The sequence below is a fragment of the Solanum verrucosum genome, unplaced genomic scaffold (assembly GCF_900185275.1).
Source record: "Solanum verrucosum unplaced genomic scaffold, falcon-dt-bn FXZP01000003.1, whole genome shotgun sequence".
Classification (NCBI taxonomy): Eukaryota; Viridiplantae; Streptophyta; class Magnoliopsida; order Solanales; family Solanaceae; genus Solanum; species Solanum verrucosum.
Window position 1 is genome coordinate 1,380,850 of NW_026020120.1, and position 27,728 is coordinate 1,408,577.

A 27,728-nucleotide genomic window follows, 5' to 3' on the forward strand; every position below is an offset into this window, starting at 1 on the left:
TATAGTGAACACTCATATCATAATCCTTAAGGAATTCTAACCACCTCCTTTGTCTCAAGTTAAGATCTTTTTGTGAACACATATTGGAGATTCTTATGGTCGGTGAAGATATCAACATGCACCCCATACAAATAATGACGCCAAATCTTTAAAGCAAAAACCACGGCGGCCAATTCAAGATCATGGGTTGGGTAATTTTTTTCATGAACCTTAAGTTGCCTAGAAGCATAGGCTATAACCTTACCACTTTGCATCAACACACAACCCAAACAATATGGGAAGCATTCACAATAAACAACAAAACCTTCTAACCCATCCGGAAGTGACAAAATAGGAGCGGACACAAGCCTTTCTTTTCAAGTTTTGGAAGCTTTCCTCACACTCATCCGACCACACAAATTTAGCCTTCTTTTGAGTCAACTTAGTCATAGGAGAAGCAAGAGAAGAAAACCCTTCTACAAATCTCCTATAATAACCCGCTAAACCCAAGAAACTCCTTATATCCGACGGGGTCAAAGGTCTAGGCCAATTCCTAATAACATCGGTCTTCTTAGGATCCACCTTAATACCATCCCCGACACCACATGGCCTAGGAAAGCAACTTCCTTCAACCAAAACTCACACTTTTCATATTTAGCGTACAACTTCTATTCCCTCAATCTTTGGAGTACCACCTCAAGTGACCCTTGTGCTCTTCCTCACCCCGAGAATAGATCAAGATGTCATCTATAAACACCACCACAAAAGAATCAAGGTAGGGTTTGAAAACCCTATTCATCAAATCCATAAAGAGAGCCGGAGCATTAGTCAACCCGAAAGACATCACCACAAACTCATAGTGCCCATACCTAGTACGAAAGGCCGTCTTGGGGAATATCACACTCCCTCACCTTCACTTGATGATACCCTGACCGAAGATCAATCTTAGAGAAGTGACTAGCCCCATGCAATTGGTCAAATAAATCGTCAATCCTTGGAAGAGGATACCTATTGTTGACGGTGACCCTATTAAGTTGTCGATAATCAATACACATTCTAAGAGACCCATCTTTCTTCTTCACAAACAAAACCGGAGCACCCCAGGGAGAATGACTAGGTCTAATAAATCCCTTCTCTAACAAATCTTTTAATTGCTCTTTCAACTCTTTCAACTCTGTCGGGGCCATACGGTAAGGGGGGATAGAAATAGGTTGAGTATCGGGAAGGAGGTCTATACCAAGATCTATCTCCCTTTCGGGAGGGACACCGGGAAGGTCTTCTGGGAAGACATCTAGAAACTCATTAACAACCGAAATAGACTCAATAGGAGGGAATTTAGACTCCACATCATTGACTCTCACAATATGGTACAAGCACCCTTTGGAAATCAACCTATGGGCTTTAATGCAAGAAATGAATTTCCCCTTCACCACAACATCCCGGCTCTCCCACTCAAGGACGGGTTCATTAGGAAATCGGAACTTGACTTTACGAGTCCTACAAATCAATAGAAACATAATATGCATGCAACCAATCCATCCCAAGAATAACATCAAAATCCACCATGTTCAACTCAATAAGATCGCAAGGCAACAACTTATTCAATATGCAAACCGGACAATTTCTATACACTTTTCTAGCAACAATAGAGACACCAATGGGAGTAGATACTTCATATGACTCATGCAACAATTCCGACTCAACATGAAATTTTCTAGCAACTAAGGGGGTAACAAAGGAAAGGGTGGCACCCGGATCAATCAAAGTATAAACATCAAGATCAAAGATTTGCAACATACCGGTCACCACATCCGGGGTCTCATTAACACCTTGTCTACCATGCAAATCATAAAATCGATTGTTCCTTGGGGCACCACTTTGAGAAGCACCTCTACCCAAAGGAGTAGTGTTAGCACTTCGGACCTTGTTGCGGATCTTGGGACATTCAAACCTCTTATGACCCACTTCTCCACATTCAAAGCAAGCACCCGAACCCTTCATGCAAGGACCACCATGCTTCCTCCCACACTTAGGGCATACATCCATAGAACCCACTTCACCTCCCCCTTGAGGTCTAGGAACATTGATGGCAAATCCCCGGTTGACATGAGGGTTTCCTCGGCCTTGATGAAATCTAGCACCCTTAGGGAACCTATTCTCCAATCGGGCCCTCTTGGCCTCGTGCCCCTTTCTCTTCCTCAATTTCTCCTCCTCCATTTGCTCGGCATAAGTCATCAACCGAGACAAATCCATATCTCCAATGAGCATAGCGGACCGACACTCCTCACTAACCAAGTCGATACACCCATCACAAATTTGTTCATCCTCGACCTAGAGTCGCCACCAAGTGAGGTGCATACTTGGAGAGTTGGACAAATTTGAGGGCATACTCCCTCACACTCATAGCTCCTTGCTTCAAGTTCATGAACTCCACCAACTTTGCCTCCCTAAGCTCAAGAGGGAAGAACCTATTAAGGAAAGCAATTTTAAACTCCTCCCACAACACCACATAGCCATTACCTTTCTCACCCTTCCATTGATCAAACCAAATTTGAGCAACCCCCTTGAGTTGGTAAGCCGCCAATTCCGCCTTCTCACAAGCACCAACATCCATAATGGTCAAGATTTTGCATACCTCATCAATGAAATCTTGCGGGTCCTCATCCACCTTTGAACCATGGAAGACCGGAGGGTTCATCCTCATGAAATCTCTCACCCTTTCCCCCGGGGTGGTAGTTCGAGGAGCTTGGGCTCCTTGTTGCACTTGGTTAGATACCACTTGTGCAAGCATGGTGAGTGCATCACGGAGCTCACCATTGGTGGGTGGCTCTTCCGATGATCGGGCCCGTCTTCCCCTCATGTTTGGCATGATGATCTAGCAATCAAAGAACAAGCGTTAGGGAGGAATCACCTTATCACACTCTAAGCACGACATAGAACATGAAGAAGGGAAACCTTTCCTAAAACGTTTTGTAGCCTCCCATTCATAGTCGTGGCGCGCTTCACAACCATGATTAGGACTCTACTCAACGCGGTGTGTTGGACTCCGAGGATTTAACAACCTAGTGCTCTGATACCAAGCTTGTCACGACCCAAGCCTAGGGCCTAGACGTGACATGGCGAATGAGGAACCCGAAGGAACCCCAAACAAGCCTCTCAAACTTGTCATCACACTTCATCGGTCGCGGAAGTACATTCAACATTAATTAACGGGAAATAGGGACTAAGGCAAACCATTTCAAAATGACATCATAGAATAAGAGTCAAGCTCGTTTACAAAATACTTGTCCAACGCACACCTCTACATACATAGATAGGACGGGGGCCATGACATATTACCGGCTCCCCTCATAGTTAAAATACAATTGCAAGATAAAGTCTCAAAACATAGGAGTAAAAAACATAACATAGCCCTCGAATTATTGAGGACTCACCAACAAACTCGGATAAGCGTCGTACTAGCCACGTGAATGGAGAGAAGGATCAAGAGTAGCTCCGGTCCCTACATGGTGACATCATGTAGGCAAAATATGCGTTAGTACTTGGAATGTACTAAGTATGCGGGGTGCAACACAACAATAAACAAGGACACAATCAAAATACAAGAAATAGTTTCACAGGCATTATGAATAACAATATGAGGATGCATGATCAAAGTGAAGTCAAAACATGTTTAAGTAAATCTATACTAGTAGTAGATATCATATGTGTATGCATGATCCAACCAATCTATAACCCCAACTTAGGATGGGGGATGCCGTTCACACCCGGACACCCTGGTGGCAAGGTATAAACCCCTCACATGGTTGATGTTGGTCACACCCCAAGCATCCTAGGTGGTGAGATATAAACCTCTCACATGGTTGATGTTGGTCACACCCCAAGCATCCTAGGTGGTAGATATAAACCTCTCACATGGTTGATGTTGGTCACACCCCAAGCATCCTAGGTGGTGAGATATAAACCTCTCACATGGTTGTCCGGTTCTTTTCCCCCGGACCGGGCATGGTCATGCAACACTTTATATAGGAAATTCTCATTAGGCTCTAATGCAATCTCACGTATGGAATGAACATATACACAAGCTTAGTTTGTCATCAACACATCTTTGGAGTTCCATACATCTCATAACTCAAGCTTTAAAGCATCAATTTATCAATTCTCCATAGTTGGACATTTTGTCAAACACCTTGAAGGCATGTAATGGAATCAAAGAGCATGGGAAATAGGGTAGTAATTATGCAGCCAAACCAATGAACAACCTACAACAACACCTTTTTAACACCCACAATACCACATGAAAATCTCCACATCCATTCCAAATTTAGGTTCAAGTTCTAGGGTCACAACATGCTCAAAACAATCACTTTTCATGTTTAAAATTCAATGTGTAGGAAATTATTACAAAGAACAAGACTAATATATGAATCTTAACTTAAACCATGAATTAGTGAGTAGAATAGAGTCTAGGCACTATGGGTGGAAGGACTCATGAGTTCAACACCACATACCTTGAGTTCTTATGAAGGTCTTGAGAGTGTCTTCAATGGAAGCTTGCAACTTGGAACAAGAGTCTCTTCAATCTTGAGGAAGGTTTTGGATTAGGGTTCTTGAGAGAACTTGAGAGAAAATGTGTCTAAGTATGGGAGAGGTGTTTTGGAAATGTTTTAGAGATGAAATTTGAACTAATGCTATATAGGAAATAACATATGCCCTTTGGAAGAAAATCGTCCAACACTTAGAAAAAAAAATGGGGCGGGTGAACAGTAAAATTAGCTACTGGAAATTGTCTTTTTCTGCCGGACAGATTTTACGAAAATGGGCATAACTTCTTCGTCCGAACTCCAAATGAGGTGAAACGAAATGCGTTAGATAGCTAACTCAAAGGGCTTTCCATGGATATATTATTGGCCACCAAATAATTTGTGTTCTAGGAGATATGACCCTCCAAAGTAGACCCTCGAAAAAGGCTTCACTTGGAAATTTTGGATTTTGATACGGTTGCTCTAAAATTTGGGTTAGACCCAGTTCCCACTCAATTTGACCCCCTAAACAAGAATATGAAGTCGGATTTTCGAAAAACGAAACGGATTTTGAGATATATGGAAATTACAATTATAGGTGTTTCCGAAGCACATTTTCGGGCATTTTTGGGGTCGTTTCAGTGGTAAACCTGAACTTATAAGTAATGTAGCCATCATATCCTTCAAAGTTTGATTTCTTTTCCATTCTGTAATTCCAGTAGATTGAGGTGAATATGGCAGTAGTTTGATGGATAAATCCACTTTCTAAACATATTTCTGCAAAAGGAGATTTATATTCTCCATCCCTATCACTTCTTATCTTTTTTAAACTGGTTTTCAACTTCAATAGTATATTGTCTAGACATTTCTGTTGTTTCATCCTTACCATTCAACAAATAGACATAACCGTATCAAATGCAATTGTCAATAAAAGTTATGAGATACTTTTTTCCACCACGAGATGGTGTTGACTTTGTATCACAAATGTCAATGTAAAAAAACTCTAAGGGATTAGAATTTCTTTCAACAGATTTATAAGAAAGCTCAGCATACTTGGATAAAGTTAGACAAAACTTCTAAGTTGATTAGTTTTCCTTGCAAGGTTTTGTAATTGACATGTCCTAAGTGTTCATGTCACAGACAGTTTGACTCAACCAAGTAAGAACAAATAAATATATTGAGTTTGAAAAGCTCTCCACGAGGTAGCTTTTTCTCACAAATATTTTGTTCCTCTTTCTTACAATTTTATGTGAAGTCATCACCTTGTCAATGTCCTTTTCGGAAGGACCTTTCCATAACTTTCAGTTTGATTGTTATAGAACTACCCATGAACAAAGTTTCATCGGGTCCAATAAAAGCAATATAGTCCAAATGCTTCTTTTACAAAACATGACAAATGACTATTCACCAATATTCATGTCTATACAAATAGTTATATTTAATAGACATATCTTTTCATGAAAAATCACAACATTTTAAGTGACACTTTTTTCATTAAAAAACTCAATCATTTTGAACAAGTATACATATAATTTGGTAGTTTCATACTACTCATACCATATACTAGTAAAGGAGAAACTCAACGACCACAATATCAAATATACTCCAAGAATTTTATGGGTTTAACATAATACAAAAGTATCATGAAATTTCTCAAGTATTTGAAAATAATTTTTCCACATATATTTTTTTTCTCATACTATCAAAATGTCATTGGCAATATGAAACCTCTTTTGAAATATTATTCTACAAAAGAATTATAGTGCTTTAATTCCCTTTGACAATCTTTACACAATTGTCAAAGTTCATTCCATAGAGGCACAAAATCACAAACTCTAAGTCACTTGTCTTTTTTCTATCACAATTAGACATACCACTTAGTATTTAGAATACTAATAATAAAGACACTTTTGTACAATTTTTTCTATTTAACAATGAAGTTTATAGAACACAAAAAGTACAACATTGACTTATTAGATGAAGTTTTCATATTCTTCAAACCAATTACATAGTCTTATTTATCCAGAGTAGAAAATTACAAAAGTTTTTACTCTACAAAAAGCAGACACGATCAAATTCATAGGGAGTACAAAACTACAAAAGTTTTTTTTTTCTCCAAACAGAATAAAACATATTCATAGATTATCACATAGAAATGCTTTTCTTTTCAAATAGTCTTTCAACTATAAATTTTTGACATACTATTTTATCAAACAAAAATGTGCATCTCTTATTCTGCAAACTATAGAATTTTAAAGGCAACACTATTTGCCAAGGAAAATTCATTCAAAAACATATTATTTGTAGATATTTTTCCAAAGACACACATGATAAATGTCAAAAGAGTTAACTTTTAAAAATTATTTTCCTCCTTAGATAAATAATAAGAAGGTTACCTGGTGTAATCTTTAACCGAAATACCACCAACTTTTCTGGTACATTCTCACGTCGATCTTGCTAAACAAGGCATCGAATTCTGAAGAAGTAGTGCATTAATCTTCTACTTACATGATTTTTTCTCTCAATCAGTAGAGTACAAGAAATACCAATATTATACTAATTTCCTTAAGATTGTTGTTCATCTTGTATTCCTAAGATACTTAGAACAAAACTTTGAAGAACTTGATAAGAAACAACAAAGTTTAAAGTGTATTTTCAAAACTAGAAAATTAAACTAGTAGAGAAAATAGAACCAGAAAGATAGATTAGAAACAATATACAAAATATTTTTCTTTAAGAAGAAAATCGAGCCCACTGAATGCATAGTATCCCCTTAAGGAAATTATTCCCCTCAAGTACCCGAGGTTAATGGAATATATCCTCCCAGGATAGAACGATCTTACTCACTGGTGTATCGGTACCTAAAACCTCGGTGTCAGCAAACCACTCAACAACAGTAAAGTGCACTTAGAATACTAGATTTAATAGTAGTAGAAGAAGTCAAGAAAATTTTTTCTCTTAAAATGAGAGGAAATCTCTCAATTTATAGAAAACAAAGGGTAGTGTGAAAATGTTCTTATTGTGCCTTACCGGAAAGGTCACAAACCTTTGGAAAAGTCACAGTCTTTCGGAAAGGGCACAACCTTTCATAAAAGTCACAACTTTTCATAAAATTCGCAACTTTTCATAAAAGTCGCAACTCTTCATAAAAGTCGCAACTCTTCATAAAAATCGCAGCTTTTCATAAAAGTCGCAACTCTTCATAAAAGTCGCAACTCTTCCTTTTCCATTCACACATTTTAAAACCCAGCAAACATGTGATTATCTCTTTGACTCATCAAGAAGATAACATTCATATGATATCAACAGTATCTTTCTATATCATATGTAGAGATTGGTATACCTACCTCATGAGAACGTTGATCTTTGATGCTATATTTATGATTAATGAGGAAACACCCATGTGTATGGCGTGGATTTCTTTCTCTAACATATAACCCACTTTTTTTGTTAAATAAATTTATTCTCCAGTTTCAACCGTAGGTAAATCAATCCAGCTATATCAAGCCACCATTAACAAGATAAGAACTACTTTTGCATGAGTTTAGGTGATGGTTGATCTTAAAGGTGATTTTGCCAAGGCACTGAAAATGCAGATAGAAAATTAATACACTGAAGAGATAAGGTCTAGTGTGATTGATGTTAAGTACGATTATATGCAAAATATTGTCTACAATGTAATTAAAATGTAGGGCTATAATAAAGAAGAATGCAAAGACACCAATAAAGGAAAGCATAAAGTTGTAAGCAAGGAGTAACAAGTCATGGAGGAAATTTAGAAAGGTCAAGAACAAACGAGACCAATTCACAAATAGTAGGGGATCTAATACAGTGTAGTAGGGGGGGATCTGATACAGTGTGGTGTGAGATAAAATAAATAAGAAATGCTCAAAGAATAGTCATGATAGTCAAATTCCAACTCTAATTATATAGAACTCATTTGCTGCTCATTGAATAGAAGGAGTTGATATAGTTAGCAGCCAAGCCAAAAAAAATGCAATAGTCCAAAGGTTACTCCAAAATAAGAGAATAAAAGGTATGAAAAAGAATCCGCTAGGGATTGGGTCACTAAATCCTTTGGTGGGATGTTGCAAGGAAAACATTCAACAACTATATATATCCTGGACAATAGGACAATATGCGGCACAATCAACATCATAATGCTCAAGAAAAGAAAAAATATCTATATATTCATCAAGGTAGTCCTGAAAATGTATACTACCGAGAAGAGAGGAATAATAATATGCTTGTTGCTGTGCATAATTTCGGAGATATGAGTTTATTAAAGCTAGAGAAAAATCAGAATAATCAAACATGTAATGAAGATATCAGTGAAGACAAAGTAATGGAGAACAATGAAGAATTGATAGTGGTAGCTTTTAATTTTGAAGATCCCAAATCTTGGAGATAAGTGAATCTCCTAATAGAGTGCTACATGATATTATTGCTCATAACATAGAGAAGAATGTGTTATTGGAAATAGATGGTATAGAGTTGAGTGCTAAAACAGACCTAGAAGAGGTTAATCATGATGCACTGACACACATGGCCAACGAGACTAACTTATTTCCAAGGGTATTGAAAGCTACAAATAAAGGCAAAAAACAAGGTGATGATGAAAACGCACAACCTATCACAATTCCATAAAAAATAAATACAGTTATTAATAATAGATGATGAAGTCCTTTATTTGTGACATAAGGTATGTGAAGTATCAACAAGCCTTTCAGAGAGTTTAAATATTACACAAATATCATACCTTTACTTTTATTATCCTATTTAAATATTTTCAAGATAGTATACACTCAACAAGTATAAAAGAAGATTGAGAATTCCTTTTGCTACTTCTAACTGCAATGGTAAAATATGAATTTTAACCAATCATGATTTTGATAATATAGTTATTAGTAATACAAATTAATAATTAAAATACTATTACAGTTGACAATCACACTCTACCTCATAAGTTTGTTATTACTATGGTTTATGCAAAATGTAGTGTAGAACAAAGAATTGTGGGATGATATTTATCCGATAGAAGAGAATATAAATAGAGTTTTGCTAGTTTGGGGTGATTTTAATGTACTGTTTAATTTGAGGAGAAAATAAGGGGCTAATCAATTTCAAATTCAGATAATAAAGATTTTGATTGTTGTATTTTAACATGTGATTTAGTTGAGACTCAATTCAAAGAATGTTTTTTTACATGGTGGAATAAAAGAGATGGTAATGTCTATATATTTAAGATGTTAGATAAAATTCTAATCATTAGGATATGCAAAATTTATATAATCATATGGAGGTGGAACACTTACCAAGAGTAGGTTCTGATCATGATCATATGTTTCTTATCTGTGAGGAAAGAAGGTCTAGAGATATAAAACCATTTACATTTCTAAAATTATGGAAAGATCATGCCTCTTTTTAGGAAGTAGTTAGACAAAATTGGGCATCTTATACCTCTGACAATCCTTTCATAGTTGTAAGGAGAATATTCAAAGGGCTGCACTGTCCATTTGGAGTAAGGACCATATGGTGATATATTCAAGCAATTGATGTTTCTTACCATAAATAGGTTTTCCTTTTAGGAAAATATTTTAATATTTTAACTAGTCCTTTTCTTGTAGGAAAGGTTTAGGACTCTATAAATATAGGCTTGTTCCTTCTAACTTAATTAGCATTCACAATGTAGTCCTATGGTTTTGAGAGTTGCGGTTATGGAGGAGAATTTTGTGTACATCCTTGTATTTCGAGTGAATTGATTGAGGTTGTTTCTCTCTATATTTTGTACTCTCATATTTATAGTGGATTGCTAATCTCCTTTATGGATGTAGGTCGATTGACCGAACCACGTTAAATCTGTCTCTTTTGGTGTATTTTTTGTTTGTCTTCTTACTCGTGGTCTTTCGAGGATTGCTTTGCTAGCTTCTGCATTACACCTGCTTATTTCGGTCCTAACAAGTGGTATCAGAGCCAGATTCAATGATGGAGTCAGGTTCAGTGGTTCGATAATCAATGGTTGAATCAAGTTAAAAATTGGGTGTTCATCTTGACGGGTGTAGTTCTAGCCGCAACCTTTTTTGATAGTAATGAAGAATTTTATTGGAGAAATTGTTTTAGAGAGGTTCTCTGTGTCAAGACGTAGATTTGATGGAGGAGATTATGGAGAAGAGATGCAAGTTGTTGAAGATTATGTGAAAAAGGTGGACAAATTTATTTTGTCAGAAATTCAGGCCAAGGGGGAGATTTGTTGGGTATTATTTGCCCTGAGTTTCTTACCATAAATAGGTTTTCCTTTTAAGAAAATGTTTTAATATTTTAACTAGTCCGTTTCTTGTAGGAAAGGTTTAGGACTATATAAAAATAGGGTTGTTCCTTCTAACTTAATCAACATTCACAATGTAGTCCTAGGGTTTTGAGAGTTGCGGTTATGGAGGAGAATTTTGTGTACCTCCTTGTATTCCGAGTGAATTGGTTGAGGTTGTTTCTTTCTATATTTTGTACTCTCATATTTATAGTGGATTGCTCATCTCCATTGTGGATGTAGGTCGATTGACCAAACCACGTTAAATTTGTCTCTTTTGGTGTGTTTTTCGTTTGTCTTCTTACTCGTGGTCTTTCGAGGTTTGCTTTGCTAGCTTCTGCATTACACCTGCTTATTTCGGTCCTACCTGTAATGTACATATATTTAAGATGTTAAATAAAATTCTAATCATTAGGATATGCAAAATTTACATAATCATATGGAGGTGGAACATTTACCAAGAGGAGGTTCTGATCATGATCATATGTTTATTATCTGTGAGGAAAGAACGTCTAGATATATGAAACCATTTACATTTCTAAAATTATGGAAAGATCATGCCTCCTTTTAGGAAGTAGTTAGATAGAATTGGGCATCTTATACTTATGACAATCCTTTCATAGTTGTAAGGAGAATATTCAAAGGGCTGCACTATCCATTTGGAGTAAGGACCATATGGTGACATATTCAAGCAATTGATTATCAGGAAGGACAAAAATGATCAGTTTTAATCCCATTTCTATTAATCTTGGTGATGGATAAGTTGACACAATATTCAAGAGGAGGTTCCGCGGTGTTTTTTATTTGTGGATGACATTGTACTCATTGTTGAGACACGTGATAGAGTTAGTGCTATTTTGAGATTTGGAGAGAAACTCTGAAGTCCAAAGGATTTAGGTTGAGAAGAACCAAAATAGAATATTTGGAGTGCAAAGTTTGTATTGCGTTGGATGAAGAAAATGTGGAAGTAAGGCTTGCCACATAGACTATTTCTAAGAGAGAGGTTAAATTATCTGGGATACATAATTGTGGGTAATGGGGACATCACCGATAATATGACACATCACATTAGAGGGGAATGGATGAAATGGAGACTTGCCTCTGGAGTCTTGTGTGATGAGAAGGTACAACCTAATCTTAAAGGCAAGTTCTACAAAGTCGTGGTTAGACAAGACTTCATTTGTTGAGAAGATACATATTGCAGATATAATAATGTTGAGATGTATGTGGGGACATACTAGGAGTGACATGATTAGAAATGAGGTTATCCAAAAAAAGTGGGAGTGGTCACTTTGGTAGAAAAGATGAGGGAAGTGAGACTGATATAGTTTGGACATATATAGAGGAGGGTGTCAACATCGGTAAGGTATGATCACACACAAGAAAAACATGTTGATACTCCTGAAATATCCCAAAAAATAAGTCCTAAAACATGATTTCTAATAAGTATACATCAATGAACTGCCAACCCACATGAATTCACAATCTCAAGCTCAATCTAAAGATCGGGAAACCGTAGTCTACCTCAATGCAGACCACATGCTCTCCAAAATCATGATTCCAGAGCTTTTCCCTTCTGAATGGCCATAATCGATGCCATGCTATGATAAACACAATCACAACGTCAATACAAATATTTTGACACCAAAATACAATAATTGGAGATAGACAAAAAATAAAGTCAAAATGGGAATGTGGGACCCATATTGGGATCCCCAAAATTGACTCTATTAAAAGGTCCCAATTGACTTACCAAGCTTGTGTCCCAAAATGGGAAACAATTCAATTCTCGAAAAGGTAGAAAACATCAACATGAAAGAAATTATAATTAATTCACCAATTAAAATCATGGGCAGCCCCTTTTGGGGATAAATTTACCTCCACACGATGCTCTCCACTCTACCCTGATCGCCCCACACTACAAGAAACACAACTTTTAGCAACAACTTTCTGTGGCGACACATAAAATTGCCACAAATATACGACTTATTGTGGCGATTAACCAAGTTGCCACAAAAACTGGCGGCTATAGTTGCGACACCTATTGTCGCCACAAAACATAGGATATTTAGTGGCGACTTAATTCATGTCGTCACAATAGTTACTAATTTTTTTTCAATAAAAATAGATGAAAGTGTATTTGTGGCGACTTATTGAGTGTCGTCGCAAAAAGTTTTAGTTGTGGAAAACTTGTGGCGACTTTGCCGCCACTAAATGTGGAGCTTTTGTAGCAACCTTTTATGTCGCTACTAAATGTTGAGCTTTTGTAGCAATATTCTGTCGTCAGTAAAAATGGAGCTTTTGCAATAATCTTTTATATCGCCGGAAATTCCTTTATGTTGATATAATAAGACATTGTATGTCAATTTAACTTCAATTAATAGTTGTAAAGATAATAATGAATGATTTACTTATTTTTCATTGCTAAATTAGTACTTACACTAATTTAATGCATCTAATGAGTATTTTAAATATATTATTTAGGTATTAATTATTGTTATTAAAATATGTAATGTGATTAATTTCCCAATAAACTTATTTTAAGTAATTACTCAGTGATTGAAACATTTTGCACATTACAAAAATAACTAATTTTAGGCATATATATTAGTATTACTTTTATTGAAAAGTAAATAAGCTAAATTATGATATTAAAGATATAAAATATGCTGTGAGTATTTCTTGTTTACTATTTTGAGTTCATAAGAAGGTTATTTTTAGTTTTTATTTATAAGAAAGGGATATTATAATAAAAAAATTTGCTCTATGATTCATTTTGAGATACATTTTCTGTATTTAAAATCAAATACTTACGTCTCATATAATATGAAAATTCTACTCTTACATATCCTATGAGATATATCTCGACCTAAGTATATTGAAATAAAGTTATTAAAATATATGCTTTATTTTTCTAATTTAAGGATAATTTTAAAGTGGATGACTAAATAAACAAACTAAAATAAAAATGAAAATTTTCTATATAATAAAATATTATAATAAATCCGTGTTTTCCTTAAACTAAAATATGTACATTAAATTACTTAGAGATTTTGATTTATATATGAACACGTTTGGAAAAATAACTAAGACAAGAAACCATTATTTATTTGTTTAATTCGAGTACGAAATAGAATGAGAAAAATCTATTAAGCAGGTTAATTAAACATCGATTTTCAGCATCAATTCTTGAACCAAAAACCCTGACCCGGCCCAAATAACCCAACTAAAGACCGCAATCCCTTCCCCATTTTCATTCAATCAAATTCTGAACCACATAAGCGCCGCCTCTAGGACGTCGGGAAAAGACCGGCGCGACCTCTATAGCCGTAGTTGTCTCCTCCACCCTCTCACGCCTCTTTGAAGCTTCTCACAGTTACAAATAACGAATAGACCTCAAGAGGGTACACAACGACACTAATGGTTTCTCCTTCTAACTCAACAGATAAAAGATCTGTCCAAGGTCCATGGATGAATTCAACATTCAACAGCCCCCAATGGCTCCAAATAGCTATGAAAAAGTGAGTTTTCGCCCTTGTTTTTTAATCATATCCACTCAAAATCACTCGGAAGATTTCCCACTTATTTTGATTCTCATAGTTTGAAACTCGTTAGCTTTATTGGGGAGCTAATATTTAGTTTTTATAATGTAAAAAGAGCTTACATTGGCTCTGTTGAACAATCTTTTCAATGGTGAAGACTCGAGATTCACCGATTCGTTGTCTCGGAGAAGGTCAATAACCTCCCATTTACTTACTTTCCATTCTAGGTCTTTAAATGAATGTATGAATGAATAAATGTTCTTGCCCGCTTAATTAATTTTTTGTTGTACGTCTATAATTTTTTCATTTTTATTTGATAAATAAAATCAGCATCTAAAATGGCTAATATGAACCGAAAACCTTAAGAAAAAAAAAATCACTGATCAATTAATTTATCGGTATGTGATTAACATTGTTGCTAGTCTAGTTTGTGTGTTGAGAACCACTTGAATGTGTTTTACTTCATTCTTGTTTTTAATCTTGTATGAGAGTTTTAAATTAACTTGAACATTTAGGAGAAAGCCACTGATTCATATAACAATTTAAAGTTGTTGAAATTTGATACTAGCTGCAAAAATATATGGCTCATCTAAAATCTATTTCCAAGGATTTGATGTAATAAGATTTCTTTTATCAAAACTTAAATTTAATACAAGTACAAGTTTCTGAATTTACATAACTAAATACTATGAAAAGACTTGATATTACTAGGAAAGATCTCTCTTGGAATTATCTAGATGCTTGCAAAACAACAAAAGTAATGTAATGTTAAGAAATATCATGGTGAATGCTTCATAGTATGATCATACAAGTTATATCATACATTTATAGGAAGGAAGATAACTATATGTTGTAGTAAAGTAATTTCTTAGGAAAGAAAATGTAGTCTTCCTTTGTTCCTTTATGGAAAATAAGAAGTACAAAAGAAGTATAAGTTAATTAACTTGGTGATTTATTAATTCAGTCAAATGGAAGACTTATTTGTTTTCTATGCTTAGTCTTAAAATATGGTTCAAGGTTATATTGGTGCTCGCTTTTGATTGTTGCGACTTTGGAAATTTGAAGTTTGTATGATGTCAGTTTTTTTTATTGTATTTATGCTTCAGTAACACTTTTCAACATATTAGTATTAGAAAGTTAGTGTTAGTTTTCGTTTCTGCGAGACCCTTGCCTCCTGCCCGCCCACTCCTGTCCTTAACTCGTTATGCCAAATCTAACTATGGTGCTGCTCAGCACAATATTTTCCTTCAGTTGCTTTAGCTAAAAGTTTCACTTTAAACGTGCTTCTGCATTCGATTTTGGATATGATTAATATCTATGAAGATTAAGTTATGGACGTATCCAAAGTTGAAAACATCAAAGAAGAGTTACCTGATGATGATGGAGATGTCACTAGAAAAAAATAATGATATGGAGTGACAAAAGACATTTACCACAATTAACTATATTTTGATAATTTAGTTTGAGTAATTGGTCATAGATTTAGTTTTAACGATATGTTTGTGATGACTTTAGCTTCTTTTTAACTCGGCTAAACAATCAGCTCTTCAAGTCAGATGCTTCTCAATTTCAATTTTTGTGCTTCTACAATTTTATCATATTTATTCATTATTTTGTTTCTATGAAGTTGTTTGCTACTGTGTTGATTCAATGAATTACTTCGGAAGCTGAGATGAAAATTAAGAAGGATTGGAAGTTGTCAGAAGAACAAGGACAAATTTCTATAGAAATAGATAGAACGCTCCAAAGAACAAATGAGATTAAAAGTGGACAAAGAGATTAAAAGTGGTGGATTCTATAATGTCGAGAATTCAACAGGTAAATGCATTGGTATCTATTTCGACCTTTTGTTGTAACTGCAACTCTTAAGCACAAGTCGCCAATTGTTAGTTCTATGTAATAAATCTTGAGCTATTCAACATACTCCCCAAGATGCACTTCTTCATTGTTTCTCTTCTTGCATCGAACTAGCTTGTGTTCTTCAATTTTGTGTAGGAATTGAAAAACAACTGATAAATAGAATACATTTGGTGAACTTGGTGTTGAATTTATTGTACCACCAGCAAGTTTGGTGATGTCAGCTTGTGCACCGTCTTTTTCTAATAACTTTATAACTGCCCTTTTTCTATTATCGCTCTTTTATAACCATCTCTTTTCTATTAACATTATGATTATGTTAATAATAAAAGTGATCTTGGGTATTTTCCTAATAGGGGCAAGGTTCTTGCATTATCTAAAAAGCCATCGACAAAGGAGGGGAGCTTGAAGACACTTAATAGTTAATTTTCTTTTTCATTTGTGTATATGCATAAATGACATTGAACAATGAATTATTGTGAATTATATATTTTGTTGATTTTTTTAGTAATAGAAGTACTTGTTATATCCAGTTTAAGGATTATTTTGTGTGTTTCTTGAATTAGAATGAATGATGATAATATATTAATAGCTAATTGACAAAATATACGAGTATATATTGATTTTAGAGGAAATTTATTAGAATTGACTATTGCAGTTGTAAATATAGGTTTTTGTGGCGACAAAATTAGTGACAAATAGAATTAGTATCTGTGGCGATAATACGTTGCCATTGAAAGTATTAAACATTTGTGGCAACATAAGTCGCTACTGAAATCCTTTCTTTAGTGGCGATGAGAGTTGTAACTAATAGTATAAGACCTTTTGTAGCGACTATAATAGCCACTAAAAGTCTAACTTCAGTGGCGACTTACAAAACATGTATTTTGTGGAAGCTTTTTTGTGGCATACCTGGTTACTTTTAGTGGCGAGCTAGGTCGCCACAAAAGGTCGTTTTAGTGGCGACATATTAGAGTCGTCACGAGAAACATTTAGTTATGGAAGTACTTGCCACGGTGGTAAGGTCGCCACTAAACATAGTTCGTGGCGACTTTCAGGTGTTCTGTAGCGACTTCTGTCGCCACAAAAGAGCTGATTTCTTGTAGTGCCACTATGTAGCTACACCAATTTCGGATAGCAAACAACTTGATTCACCCAAATTTGATCTCTAGAACTTGAGATATCACACTTTGACGTTTTGAATTGAAGGCTGATTGCATCTTGTCTTTATTTAAAAGACCAAACAAAAGAGACCTTCTGGAATGCAAAGTGAAGCCCGCAACTTTGGAGGGTCTACCATCTTGGCCTTTGCAAACACGTCAGCGTGCCCGCGATTGCACAAGGCAACATCCCATGTCTCTACGAATGTAGAGACCAATACTATTTGTCACCATGAACGCGAATAGGATCCTGCGATCGCGAAGAAGAGAGTGTGGTTGCATTAGCTAATGCACTTCAGCTGGTTTTGCCTAACATGAAAATCCCTGAAAAGGTGCATAAGATTCATTTGAAACCCCATGCATGCAAAAGAGATATGCTACCCCATGTAGTATGGTATTCTAGACTCAACAAAGATTTCAAAACTTCCAACTGAGGTCGTCTCGATGTAAGGTGGGTCCCACACCCAAATTCCTTAAGCCAAAATCTCAAAGGGGGCTCGAGATTTGCCTAAAAGCCTCACAATCCGTACCGATGGTCCTTTTAGACCAAATTCAACTTTTTGGAGCTAATAGAACCATCACAAATACATTCTAAAACCATCTTTCTAAACTTTTAACTGAAGTCAACTGTTCAAGTTTCAAAAGCTCTAAAACACAAAAACATGAACAATATCCAAATGAACGACCAGGTGATTGAACTATTAGTCCCAATAAGTTGATATGATTTGGGGTCGCTATAGGAATGCTCTAACTAGAAAAGAGGCAATGACATATAATGTTATTATAGCATCCAGTACAACAAGGTACTTTCATTAGCAAGAGTAATAGACAAGCAGTACATGATGTAAGATCCCGTACTTTTTCTCTATTCTTGCATAATATATGTGGCGTAGTATGACATGGTTATATGAGGTGTATATGACTTTGTATCGTACATTGTAGATTAATATTTGCAAATAGGTGGCAATATCAAGGAACTAAACTAATGTTTTAGGTCAAACGGACCCCTTAAACAAAGTTCATGATTAAAGAAATGGTTAGGGTAGAACTTCGCCCTTTTGAAAGACTTAAATTGTCCCATACCTTGTGGATAAGCCTATGAGTGCAAAACATGCTAAGACTAGTTTGTTGTGAGGTAATTTAATAGCACAAGGGTTGTATGTTAAGTTTTGAAGTCAAGAAAATTAGCAAAATTAAGGTCGGAAAAAGTTATCGAAGTTTCTCTAATAATATTTTCTTAACTTTGGGTCAAATGTCTTGGATGTTTTCTCCCAATATATAAAAAGTTAGAAGTCCTATCACCCATTTACTCGAAGGCCTACGAGCCTAGTTTGCAACACAGAAAACTTCGTATACAACCGATATTGGAATAAAAGATTATGAGGGTTTTACTACGGACTACCGGGGCAGAATTCGGGTCGGGTAAAAAATGTGGTATGTCGGCTTACTCAACGCTTTAAGCCATGAAAACATTTCTTTTCACTTACAAACCAGAAAGAAATCTTAAGAGAGGGTTCCTATGGAGTTCTTCCATGATGAAGGTTAGTTTTTAATGATTTCTACCATTAAAGGTGCCCCTCGTGCCTAGAAATGTGATCTCTACTCGTGGCAATCGTTTTTCCCTTCTATTAGCTACATTTGAAGCTAGTTTTTGAAAATATAAATTTGTAGTTATTGATGTTTCTTCAAGGTTTACACTTGGTTAACTAAGGTAATCATTTTGGATCTCTTTTATGATTGTCTTTATGAAGTTCTACAGACGTTTCTTCTAGTTGAGGCAATTTGGCAAATCCACCAATTTAAGATCAATTATGAACTGTTTATAGGTGCGTACCAACTTTTATACATAGTGTTTGCAAAGCATATGACATAAGGAACAACTTTCGTGAAGAATCCATGGCCATTCGAGCGTTCACAAAGTGAATCTCCAGTACCCCTAGTACTAGCCTCCCCGACACCTGTTGAACCCCGAGGAGATGTAGTACCCCCAGCCTCACTAGTTCCATTGGTACCTGAGAAAGCTAGGGATACAAGACCTCCAGTACGTATTGTTCCTCCACTAGAGACTGGGGAGCAGGGGATGAGAGAGACAACTCAGTTGCTGACTAGGATGGTTTCTATTCATGAGCAACAACTAGAGTCAGGAGTAGATACTTGGAGTGACCAGTTAGAAAGTTTGAAGGTACGAGAGTTTCTTCATTTGGCCCCTCCGTTATTTAAAGGATCTAGTCCTACTGAGGATCCCCATTACTTTATAGACCATATATATAGAGTATTGAAGGTGATGCATGCCTCCGTCACAGAAGCTCTGGAGTTGGCTTCTCTTCGGCTACGTGATCTAGCCATCCTTTGGTATGAGGCATGAGAGAGATCTAGAGGACCTGATGCTCCGCTAGCAGAGTGGGAAGACTTCTCTGAGGCCTTCCTTGCCCACTATTTGCCATAGGAAGTTCGAGAGGCCTGTCTTGACGAGTTTATCAATCTGAAGCAAGGAACCATGAGTGTGAGGGATTATAGCCACATGTTTAATTCTTTGGCAAGATATGCACCCGATATTGTATGTACCATGAGAGCCATAGTTCATCATTATGTTGATGGTTTGGGAGATCATTTGATCAAAGATTGTAGGGTAGCATCCCTATCAGATGATGTAGATATTTCCCGCATACAAGCTTTCGCTCAGACTACAAAGGAGCTTTGTCAACGGATTCATGATACCCGTAGGGATAGGAAGCAGAGTAAGAGGGCCCGTACTATGGGGTCTTATAGGGAGCCACATGGTGATTTTAGGCCCCCATTTCATCGATATCCACTTCAGCCAGCGGGTAGTGTCTCACCACAGGTGCAGGGACCGTGGTTTGATCGTTATAGTTAGTCAGGACCAAGTCATATCTCAGGAGAGCCTGAAAGTCATCGACAGGATTGCTCCGTAAAGATAAAACATCCCACTCCTCATTGTACACAGTGCGGTAAGCCGCACACTAGGCAGTCTACACAGGGTTCAGGTGCATGTTATTATTGTGGGCAGACTGAAAATTTTATTAGTTGGTGCCCGAGGTTGAGCAGAGGTGATCTAGATCAGCTTTCAGGATCCACAACAACATCTTCACCCTCAGTCCGTGCCCCACGGCCAGGACCACATTCTACTCAGGGTCATGGTAGAGGGAGAAGTCAAGGAGATACAGGTTCGAGCGGTGGCCAAAACTACTTTTATGCACTCACAGGACCACAGGAATCAGAGGCATCCCCTGATGTTGTTACAAGTATATTGATGATATCTTCTCAAGATGTTTATGCATTGATAGACCCTGGCTCTACATTTTCATATACTACTCCATTTATTGCTAGTAAGATTGACATGAAATCTGAGTTGTTGCCACAACCAGTTGAGGTGTCTACACCGGTTAGCGACTCTATTTTAGCTAGTCATGTGTATTGAGGTTGCACGGTGTTAATTAATAATCATCAAATCCCCGCTGATTTAGTTGAGTTGATTATGCTAGATTTTGATGTTATCATGGATATGGATTGGTTGGCAGCTTGCTATGTTAATATTGATTGTCGTGCAAATATAGTCAGATTTTACTTTCTAGGTGAGCCAGTCCTTGAGTGGAAGGGTAATGCAGCCACACCTAAGGGTAAGTTTATTTCATACCTTAGGGCTCGAAAGTTGATTGCTAAAGGTTGTATGTACCATACGGTTCATGTACAAGATACTAATAGGGAGCCCATGACTCTTCATCAATTCCTATCGTGAATGAATTTTCAATAGTATTCCCAGATGATCTTCTAGGAATCCCCCTAGAAAGGGTAATTGATTTCGCTATAGACTTGTTTCCTGAAATGCAACCTATATCGATTCCTCCCTATAGAATGACAACTACAGAGCTAAGAGAATTAAAGGAACAACTGAAGGACTTGCTCGATAAAGGTTTTATCAAGCCAAGTACTTCCCCATGGGGTGCCCCAATGCTCTTTGTTCGAAAGAAAGATGGATCCTTATAAAAGTGTATTGACTATAGACAACTTAACAAAGTCACTATAAGAAATAAATATCCTCTTCCACAGATTGATGACTTATTCGATCAGTTACAAGGTGCCAAATGCTTTTCCAAGATTGACTTTTGGTCTGGTTACCATCACCTGCGAGTCAGGGAAGTTGATATCCAAAAAACAATATTTAGGAGGAGTTATGGCCATTTTGAATTCTTTGTCATGTCTTTCGGGCTTACAAATTCCCCAGCAGCCTTTATGGATCTTATGAATAGGGTCTTCAAACAATTCTTGGATGAATTTGTGATTGTGTTTATTGATGACATTCTTATATATTCACGATCAGAAGCTGAGCATGCAGACCACTTGCGAGCTATATTGCAGACTCTCCAAGATTGCAGGTTGTATGCTAAATTCTCTAAACGTGACTTTTGGCTTACTTATGTCGCTTTTCTTGGTCATGTTATTACAAGTTAGGGTATTAAGGTTGATGGACAAAAGATTGAAGCAGTGATGACTTAGCGAGGCCCTTGAATCCAACAGAGGTTCGCAACTTTTTAGGCTTGGAAGGGTATTACCGAAGGTGACAAAATTGACACATAAGGCAGCTAAGTTTCAATGGACCGAGGCATGCGAAAATAGCTTTCAGCAACTAAAAAAAAGACTTACCACTGCACCTATCCTAACTCTTCCAGATGGTAATGAGGGCTATGTTGTTTATTGTGATGCCTCAAGAATTGGCCTAGGTTATGTTCTTATGCAACATGGTAAGGTTATTGCATATGTCTCTAGACTGTTGTGGAAGCATGACCAGAATTATTCTACACACGATCTTGAGTTGGTTGCAACTGTCTTTGCCCTAAAAATTTGGCGGCATTATCTATACGGGGTTCATATAGATATTTTCACCGATCACTAGAGTCTTCGGTACTTACTTAAGCAGAGAGAGTTGAACCTACGACAAAGGAGATGGCTAGAATTATTAAAGGACTACGATGTTGACATTTTGTATCATCCTGGCAAAGCTAATGTTGTTGTTGATGCGCTCAGCCGGAAGTCCATGGGTAGTCTAAGTCATGTTGAAGCTGATAAGGCTGGAATTACAAAAGACCTATGCAAGCTAGTTAATTTGAAAGTACACTTGGTAGATGCAGGGGGCAGAGGTGTTGTCATTAAGAATATGGAAGAATCTTCCTTTGTGACTAAAGTGAAAAGGTGACAACATGAAGATCCTTAGCTTAGGAAATTGAGGGAAAAGATCCACTCCGCAACAACCCTTATTTGAGCTAACTGGAAATGGAGTCCTTAGATACCAGGGTCGCTTATGTGTACTGGTAGTTGGAGAGCTCCGTACAAATATTCTTTCATAGGCCCATTATTCTAGATATGTATCTCACCCTGGAGCGACGAAGATGTATCAGGACCTTCGACAGATCTATTGGTGGAATGACATGAAAAAAGATAGTGCAAAGATGGTAGTTGAATGTCCCAATTGCCAATAAGTTAAAGCAGAGCATCAGAGGCCTGGAGGCCTAACCCAGTATAATGAGCTTCCGTTATGTAAATGGGATATGATAAATATGGACTTCATCACTGGTTTGCCTCACACTCCACGAAGGTATGATTCTATTTGGGTAATTATCGATAGGCTGACAAAATCTGCGCATTTCTTGCCGGTTAGGACGACATATTCAGCTGTAGATTATGCCAAGTTTTACATTCAAGAGATTGTTCGCCTTCATGGAGTTCCATTATCTATTATCTTAGATTGAAGAGCTCAATTTACAACACATTTTTGGAGATTGTTTTAGAAGGGTCTAGGCACTCAGGTAAATCTTAGCACCGCTTTTCTTCCACAAACTAATGGACATGTAGAGCATACTATTCAGACAGTTGAGGATATGTTACGTGCTTGTGTGCTGGATTTTAAAGGAAGTTGGGATGAACATCTACCTCTTATCGAGTTCGCTTATAATAATAAATTTCAAGCTAGTATTCAGATGGCCCCTTACAAAGCACTATACGGGCGGAAGTGTAGGTCCCCAATCGGTTGGCTTAAGCTCGGGGAAACAGATTTGCTAGGTCCCAATCTAGTCCATCAAGCGATTGAAAAGGTTAAGCTTATTAGAGATCGGCTTCATACAACACAATGTCAACAAAAGTCTTATGAAGATGTTCACCGACGGAACTTAGAGTTTGATGTAGAAGATTGGGTTTTCCTGGAAGTATCACCTATGAAGGGCATCATGTGATTTCGAAAGAAAGGGAAGCTCAGTCCTAGGTACGTTGGACCGTATAAGATTATTCAGAATATCGGTATGGTGGCATACGAGTTTGATTTGCCTTCAGAATTGGAAGCAATATATCCTGTATTTCATGTTTCTATGTTGCGGAAGTGCATTGGAGATCCTTCACGTATTATGCCGATTGAAAATATTTGTATCGCTGAAGAAGCTTCGAACTAAAGATGTAGCTTCTGTGAAAGTGTTATGGATAAATAACAACGTCGAGGAAATGACTTGGGAAGCGGAAGAGGAAATGAGAAAGGAGTACCCCCAACTGTTTATGACTTAAGGTGAGTCACATTTAAATGATTGGTAATTATTTCTTCACAACGACTTAATTATATTTTAAGTAGCTTGAAGGTGCAATTTATATGTCTTCTTACGAGATAGCTATGCAAAGCTTAGTAGTTAAAAGTTTCAGATTTTGACTTTAATTTGCGATTGTAACAAATATAGACTCGCAATTAAAGTCCTATGAGAAAAAAGGAAAAACACAACCAAGGAATTATCTAGATCCATTCGCGGGTGAATGTTCATAGGGGCGGGGAGAATGTAGGATCCCGTACTTTTTCTCTATTCTTGCATAATATTTATGGCGTAGTATGGCATGGTTATATGAGGTGTACATGACTTTGTATCGTACAATGGAGATTAAGATTTGAAAATAGTTGGAAATATCAAGGAACTAAACTAATGTTTTAGGTCAAAGGGACCCCTCAAACAAAGTTCATGATTAAAGAAATGGCTTGGGTAGAACTTCGCCCATTTGAAAGGTTAAAATTGTCCCATACCTTGTGGATAAGCCTATGAGTGTAAAAAATGCTAATAATAATGTGTTATGAGGTTATATAATAGCACAAGGGTCGTATGTTAAGTTTTGAAGTCAAGAAAATTAGTGAAACTAAGGTCGGCAAAAGTTATCGAAGTTTCTCTAATAATATTTTCTTAACTTTGGGTCAAATTTTTCTCCCAATATATAAGGAATTAGAAGGCCTATAACCCATTAAATCGAAGGCCTACGAGTCTAGTTTGCAATGCATAAAAGTTCGTATCCGACCGACATCAGAGTTAAAAGTTATGAGAGTTTTACTACGGACTGCCAGGGCAGAATCCGGGTCGGGTAAAAAATGTGGTATGTCGGCTTACTCAATGTTTTAAACCATGAAAACATTTCTTTTCACTTCCAAACCAGAAATAAAGCTTAAGAAAGGGTTCCTATGGAGTTCTTCCATGATGAAGGTTAGTTTTTAACGATTTCTACCATTAAAGGTTGCCCCCGTGCCTAGAAACGTGATCTCTGCACGTGGTAATCATTTTCCCCTTCTATTAGCTGTGTTTGGAGCTAATTTTTGAAGATATAAATTTGTAGTTATTGGTTTTTCTTCAAGGGTTACACTTGGTTAACTAATGTAATCATCTTGGGTCTCTTTTATGACTGTTTTTATGAAGTTCTACGGACGTTTCGTCAAGTTGAGGCCATTTGGCAAATTTACCAATTTAAGATCAATTATGAACTGTTTATAGGTGCGTACCAGTTATGTATATATAGTGTTTGTGAAGATTAGGACGTAAGGAAAAACTTTCGTGAATAAGCCACGACCATTCGAGCGTTCATTGGAAAGTATGTTAAGGCTAAGCTACGTCCCTCATTTTAGCAGCACTCCTCAGAAATTCCTAAAACGCCGAATGTGATATTTCGCTATTCTCTTGCTAGAAAGACCTTCGGTGAAAGGAATTGAGATCTCAGCTGAATTATTTTCATGATTCTGTTATTTTGATATTCCACTCATTTGGATAAGTAGAGTATTCGACATCTACATGTCATTTTATCGGTTTCCTGGATTATAAGTCCGCATGTATGAATTCTTATTTTTTTTTTGGTGATGTGACTTAAAATATCACGGGAGACCCTTAACACTTGTAACCAGCCCTCTTTCCCTACTAAAGTTATTATGAAAAATCTTTAAAGTAACTCACGATCTCTAAAACTCTCTAATATAACTTAAATGTTTAAACTATTAAAACACTTGGTTTTTGAAATACTTCTTTTATAAATTATCTAGGAACCAAGTTAGGAACTAAGTAAATCACCTTAAACTTGTTATGAATATCTGCAAGGTTAGGTTATCTTTCTAAAATTCGAGTTAACTTTTCAAGCTTATTTGGAAGAACATAAGAGGTTCCACGAGATTGTTATATAATATACGAAGGTTATTATGAGGTTATGAGAACAAAACTACAAATAGGTCAAGATTGGCAGCATGACAATAGTAACATATAAGTGTTATAAATCCATGTCATGACATGCTATGCATTCTACTCCCGAGCTATAATTGGGAGGTATAGGGCCTATTGCCTATAATTGTACGTATGAGACATAAATGGCCACAAGCTGGCGAATATGATGCCGGTTCGCTACTGGAAGGCATCACCATTGCTAGCATTTCGTTGGGTATGCCATGCATTTGCATTAATATATATATGTATTCAATGTATTCACGACATACGATTATACGAGCATACCATGCATATTTAAATAGTAGGGGGCCAAATGTCAGACATGGAGATTATTTGAGTTTGAGTTTCAGTTTCAGGTGGTATCTCTATTACCGTTTTACAATAAATATTTATGATTCTACTTTCCACTCTACATACCAGTACATTTTTATTCGTACTAACGTCCCTTTGCCTGGGGACACTGGTTTTTTTTTCATGCTAGCAGGTACAGGCAGGGACTCTAATCGACCCACTCTCTAGGATTCTGGTTCAACTATGAGTTGGTAAGCTCCATCTTGTCCTGGGGTTATCAAAGGATGTTTACTTTTGTTGTACAGTTTGGGTATAGTCGGGGCCTTGTCCCAACATTTCTTATGTCACTCATAGAGGCTGTTGTGGATACAATATTTTGGGTTTTCTTTTTATATGTTTCAACCTATAGCCAATAATCTTGGCATGTATATATATGTGTGTGTAAGTAGGTATGTCTTCGGTCGCGGCCTCGTCGGCTAGATAGTACATCTTTATTTTTTTTTCGGCTTGTCTACCACCGTTTGTATTGGTTATTCTCATTCAGGTCATGACCTTCAGGGTCTAGGCTTCACTTTTTAGAGTTTGTGCTGCCTTATCTTTTTGTCTCACAATTTGGCTTAGCTAGTATGTTTTAGTGGGTAACTCGATCTTATAGGGTATCGAGTGTCAGTTACTCTCCCTATTTCGGGGTGTGACACATGAGGCTCAAACAAGCAGGGAAACATCTATTGGATCACGTTCTCATTTTTTAGGTATCCTCCCAGATTCGACGATACCTCAAATGTACCTCAACAACAAGAATGGCTCTCAAAAGCAACTGTCGCACATCTCTGCCTTGAATAGCAATTAGATCATCCACGAAGTTGAAACGATCATCCAACTCAACTAAATCATATTGGAGTACATGAGACTCGTCAGGAACATATTGGTGAAACATAGAAACATGGAAAATAAGATGAACAACTGAAAATGTAGGAGGTAAGGCCTACTCATAGGCAACATAAAAAAAAAACTGCAAAATCTCAAATGGCCATATATATACGTGGGGCTAAGCTTGCCACACCTCCAAAATTACACCATGCCCTTCATGGGAGAAACTCGAAGAAACACCCGATCACCAACCCCGAATCCCGAAGGTCGACACCTACAGTCGGCATAACTCTTATGCATGGTTTGAGATGACCTAAGCCTGTCCTGAATCACCCAAACACTATCTAAGGCCTCCTGAAGAAAATCTTTACCACACGGCCTCAACACTAAAAAGTCAAACAAACCAACCAGAGAGCGATAATACCTACCATACAAGGCCTCGAACGGGGCCATTTGAATACTCGAGTGGTATCTATTGTTTTATACAACCTCCACCAAAGCCAAAAATTATTCCCACAGACCTCCAAAATACATAACATCGGCTTACAAAATATCATCAAAAACTCGAATAGTGCGCTTGATAACACTCAAATTACCCACAAAATAATTAGAAGAGTAAGCGATCATCAAAAATAAAAATAACCAATAAAGAGTCAGGGTCGAATCTCACAAGGAATGGTTTAAGA

At 36.8% G+C, this 27,728-nt stretch overlaps 1 protein-coding gene across 8 annotated transcripts in view; it reads left to right on the forward strand.

The window, feature by feature from the left end:
• The window catches only part of LOC125825752 (elongation factor 1-gamma 2-like), a 1,064,241-nt gene that overhangs the window by 783,070 nt on the left and 253,443 nt on the right, over positions 1-27,728 (forward strand). The window contains exon 1 of one of the 8 annotated variants that reach the window (XM_049505064.1): positions 18,288-18,299. The exons of 6 other annotated variants lie outside the window; for them this stretch is intronic. The gene's annotated coding sequence lies outside the window, so the exon portion shown is untranslated. Of the gene's footprint in view, positions 1-18,287; positions 18,300-24,273; positions 24,286-27,728 lie in introns of those variants that run through there. One more of the 8 variants, XM_049505066.1, reaches the window with a different exon arrangement.